This window comes from Poecilia mexicana, unplaced genomic scaffold (genome assembly GCF_051168715.1).
Source record: "Poecilia mexicana isolate PSO_F unplaced genomic scaffold, ASM5116871v1 scaffold_2, whole genome shotgun sequence".
NCBI classification, from domain to species: domain Eukaryota; kingdom Metazoa; phylum Chordata; class Actinopteri; order Cyprinodontiformes; family Poeciliidae; genus Poecilia; species Poecilia mexicana.
The window spans coordinates 11,588,055-11,593,305 of NW_028263371.1; the positions used below are offsets into that span (position 1 = coordinate 11,588,055).

General features: G+C 38.3%; 1 long non-coding RNA gene across 1 annotated transcript; it reads right to left on the reverse strand.

The window, feature by feature from the left end:
* Nucleotides 1-2,475: 2,475 nt before the first annotated feature.
* LOC148160407 (uncharacterized) lies at nt 2,476-4,442 on the reverse strand. Its single transcript, XR_015762373.1, has 3 exons — nt 4,351-4,442; nt 3,816-3,942; nt 2,476-3,603 (listed from the first exon to the last, which is right to left on the reverse strand). It is a non-coding gene; the product is annotated as an uncharacterized LOC148160407 (long non-coding RNA).
* Nucleotides 4,443-5,251: the final 809 nt, after the last annotated feature.

A 5,251-nucleotide genomic window follows, 5' to 3' on the forward strand; every position in this document is an offset into this window, starting at 1 on the left:
ATGTCTAGAAGAATGAATTTCTAAACTCTTAAACATCCTGAGGAGTCAAACAACTAAGAAAGATTATAATTAAGCTACCAAATTTCATGTGTTTTCTAGGAAACCCCACAAAAAAAAAATGACATTAGTGCAGTGAAGGTACAGATAAGTTTCTGTTCAAAACCCAACAAGAAAGCACAGATTTTCCATCTGTGGGTAAAGCGTAGAAGGAGGAACACGGATCGTCTGTCTGCTCAGGAGGATTTGTTCCCTCCTGTCAGAAAAGTCTAAATCTTCACTCTCCGCTTCGGTCACTCGCCAGTGGACCAGCAATAGTCCTTTGAGTGGAGATCCTTTCAGAAACATCTAAAGTCGCTGTTGCTCTGGACGTTGTCCTCTTTGGTGTCAACAGTTGAAGTTCTTGATACTTGGTAGAGGGAAGTTTTGCTGCTGCTTCAGATTTAAAGTCGTGATCTAGATGGACGTTACAGACAGGTCGTCCTTCACAGTGGTTGATGTGGATCCAGGTTGTTCCTTCCTTCTCGCCCCTCTGCCCCAGTCGGTCTCGGTGCTGCTGCAGCCAAATCCTGCCCCGTCTCTCTCCTCCAGCTTCCTGTCAGTCCAACTGGTTCTGGTGTTGGTTCTTTGGGTTATCCAGATCGTCCCTCAGGAAATGTCCATGTTGTCCACAGATGAAACAAGAGTCAACAGTTCAGAGTCTTTTTCTCTCACAGCTCCTGTGAGAGAAGAGCTTTTCTTCCTCTTCGCTGATACTGGACAGCAGACCAGCGGAGGTTTTCAGTCCAAATGCCCAACAGGAGACCGACAGTTGTCCCCTGCAGGTGATGGAGGTCTTTTTTGTCTTCTTGATCCTCCAGATCTTCTCCATCATTTTCATTGGCTGGTTTTGTAGGAGGGACAGATGGGAGGCGTTGAGGTCAGAGGTCAGATGCACCGTGTGAGGCTCAGACAGAAGGGAAGAGAAAAAGCAAATAGAAAATCAATGAGGGTTTGTCTTGTCATTTTCCTTGTTGTTTTCCATACATATACATTTATACTTTTGAATCTTATTTTAACCTTTTACGTGATCATATAGTTTTAGTCATTTATTATCCATCCAGTATTATGGCTCCTGTTTTTGGAAAAGTTTGTCAGAGAAACCTGAGGGCTAATTGTTGGAACAGCTCTTAGAGCTGCTTTTAGTATGAAAGGGTCCCTTATAAATAAAATTCATTAATTGATTGATCCTTTTAAGAAATATTTTTTTATTTATTCAAACACACAAAAGAAAAATTAAACATATTAAGGCCTGTAATTTATCAACAAGAGATTTATGTTCAGCATTTTATTCCAATCAATTCACCCAGAGGAGGAGGTTGTGTGCTGGAACCACTTAGACCCGTTCTTCTAGAACTGGGTGGGATTTCCTCTGTAGACTGCAAACGTCTTCACAGAATCCAACAAATCAGCTTTGTGGTCGCTCTGCCTCTTAATCCTCTAAGAGGGGCCTTTATTTCCAATAAAGGTCTTTAGGATTCTCTAAAGGTTTGGTTCCCTCAATTTAGAAAACCAAAACTCAAGGAACCACCTGCCTTATTGACCTTCCTTACGGCTCGTGTTCAGTCTCAGGGTGCTGGATTTGGGGTGGAACCCTCCATGCATGGTTAGTAGCTTCCGAGTCTTAACATCCGTGGTGTTTGTCTCCTCCTTTGGCCAGCTAGTTATTCCTGCAGGGTGTCTGATTACTGGTAAGGCATAGCTGTTTATCACACGGATCTTGTTCTTGCCATTGAGCTGGCTTCTCAGGACTTGCCTTATTCGTTGGAGGTATTTGGCTGTGGCTCCTTTCCTTGTGACCTCATCGAGGTTGTGATGCTTGTGGTATTCCCAGGTACTTGTAACTGTGCTCTATGTCTGCTATTGTTCCTTCTGGGAATGAGACTCCTCTGTGCGGACGACCTTCCCTCTCTTTGTAACCATCCGGCCACACTTCTCTAGTCCGAATGACATCCCAATGTCAGTGCTGTAGATCCTGGTGGTGTGGATCAGTGAGTCGATGTCTCGCTCGCTCTTGGCGTACAGCTTGATGCCATCGTCTCAAAAGTGAAAATCAGATGTTTACTTTACAAAGATCCTGGAACAAGTCTTTAAAGACACAAATATCTCCATCACGGTGTACAGCCTGCCCATTTAACATCCCATTGATGTAAAATAAACAAATGAGGGTGGAATATGGGGGTAAATACAACATTATATATTTACAAGGTCCTAAATATAGAACCTCCTCCTGCAGCACTATTATCTAAGGAATAAAAGTTCTTCAAATAAAAGTACCATAATGACAACTCAGTTTCCTGCCATTGATTTAATGCAAAACTTATTGCCAACTTTGATGTTGCTCTCTGTCACTATCGCACTACATGATATTACTAGTACTAGTACATCAAGCTACAAAAATGATCCAACAAAGAACACCAGGCAAATGAAATACAATGGTTATGTATACATTGTTTTATTTATTAAAATGTAAATTTAAATTGAGGAAGAGTTTGCTCCTCTAGCTTTATTTTCCTGAGCCAGATTCAGGAGCAAGAATGTTTTCACAAGCGTTTTTAGGTCATGACTTTATGGTGATTCTTATGCTTGTTTTTAGACTGTTTAGACTTTGTGTACTGTGAATTATGCCGAACAGGATATTATGACTAGTGTGTTTGAAAATTGGTTCGTAAGTCAAACTTAACATCACGGTTTCTGACAATAGGGATGACCTTCATCTGCTCAGACACCAGGCCATGGTATGTGGAAAAATGTATTGGAAAGAAATGTACATATTTTTAGTTTGACCTCAAAAATGAACTTATGATGTTACCAAAAAAATACCAATTTTTGCTTTCATCATCCTATAAAACATTGCTCATCATTTTTCTTCAGTCCAGTCCGTTGGGCAAATTGAAACCTTTCATAATACAATTAATTTGATTTACATAACACTAATTTACAATAGGTAATCTTAAGACAATTTACAAAAAAGTCATTTCCATTCTACTTAACAGTGCAGCAATTTAAATGTATTATTTAAGACAGTAAAAAAAAAAGTTAAGTTATCCGAGTTAAAAATGTGGATTGCATCATGTCATTGACTTGTTATTGACTTGACTTGTTTATATGCTTCCCCCTCTTCAAATTACTTTTACCCTGTAATGACTGATTTTATCCATTTCTTCAGGGGAACCAACATGTACGTATGCTACCTTCTTTCTTTGTTTCTTTATTACTGGGCACCAATGGAGTTCCATAAAGTCTCGTAGTAAAAGTCACATTAAGACACAATCAGAAAGCCTCATGCTGAACCGATTCTCCCCACAACCAGCCATCCTCCAACGTTTATCAAGTCAGAGTTTTAACAAGAAAGAGTACAACCGGTAAAATTGTTGCTTTGTAAGTCACAACAAGTGTACATTTTATCTTTAGGTTTTATGTAACACCATACTAATAAGCTACATGATTGTTGGTAAATAATATCACACCGAACACAAATCCTAATCATAAATCTCTACTGGATCTGCTCCTCTCTTCTTCTTCTGCAGTCCCTGGATTAAAAGGAGCAATTGATGTTTGTTCGTTCTGTAAGAAAAAAAAAGTTTTGCTTCTTTTACATTGTTGTTTTTAGAGCACACAAATTATACAGTACTTAATAAATTAAAATAAATGTTGTTCATTTACATTATATTCATTTAGCCACAAAAGGAAAGTTATTAGTTATGCTCTACAATTCAGAGGGGAAAAGGTTTTAGACATTTTAATGAGATCCACATTTTTTTAAAGTTTTGACAAACCTTGAAGTCTCTTCAGCTCGTGGAGTCGTTTCAGTGAAGTTAGCGTTTGTGGAGGGAAACTTGCTGTCGCTGCTCTGCTCAGTCAGAAAGTTACTAATGTCAGAAAAATCTGCTGTCATGTCATGAGCTGGAAAAAAAATCAACAAGCATGTTTGCAAAAATAAAAGTCACATCGAATTTTCACTTAAGACTTATAAAATAGTTTTATGATTTTGGTTATGGCTGTAGAACTTAAACTGAGGCAACACTGAACAATAAATTGTTGGGTAAATAGTGTGAAAAAGAGGAGATATTAAAGACATGCTAACCTAAATGGCTGCAAATGCATCCAATGCTCAAAATGAATCAAACTCACGTAACACAGTGTAATGATTCACCTCTGCAGCACTTTGAGTCACCAAGCTTTATGCTTTTCAAACCCTTGTTATTTGGTCAGTTTGATTTCAGAAGAGCCGATGACATTTTTTATTACAGAAACATGAAATTTACTCTATTAAAATGTACTCATCTTTCAGATGACTAGAAGAAGACTCACTGCGTTCACTGATGGCGATGAGTTCAGCCAAAAGTAAAACATTCAGGAATCCCAAAGCCACACAGAGGCAGAGCCTCTCTTTGGAGCCGTTCGAACCTTAACGAAAACCTGAACTTTACCAAAATGTAATTAGATACATACTAGATTTATCTGTAACTTTATTCTTACCTGTGTGTTTAGATGCAGTTTGTCCAACAGGTTCCATGTTGACATAAATTTCCTCCATCGGTTCAGACTCTGTGCTGCTTTAAACATTGACTATAAAATCCACTGCAGTCGCAGAACTAAATGAAAAACTGTGGGAAAGAGGTGAGATGTCTGGTGTTCAACATAAAAAGTAACATATTTTAGAGATAACAGTCAAATAAAGAAATTCATGTGTGCGGTTTCAGAATTATTTTCTTACACAACATAAGATTCTTGAAGGTTTTCAATAGTTTCATAAGTTCATATTTGCTGATTCGGTTCTGTATCGTTGAATATTTATTTCTCCTTTGTTTTCCTTCTGCTCGGTTAATCCTACTCATAATAAACACATTGCACTTTTCTACCGGTGAAGAAAATAATTGACTTTTACAGTCATGCACAACTTTGCAGCCTGCCGTATGGTATCAGAAATTAGAAATAGTTTTAAATCGCTGATATAAGGATGAAAAGTGTTTGATATAAGGATGTTGTGATGTTCCTGCTCCTTGTGTCCAGACATGGTTCCTAAAGGGTAATAAATTGTTGGAGCAGATGACCGGTTGGATCATATGGACCCAACAGTTTTACGGGTCTCATTCTGTCCTGATAACTAGTCATAGCCTTTCTCCCAGTAAATACAACTATCATCTTTGTAGTTTTATTTCTAAATCCTCGTTTAACCCTGTTCCTTGTCTTCTTACTGTCTAGTAGCAGA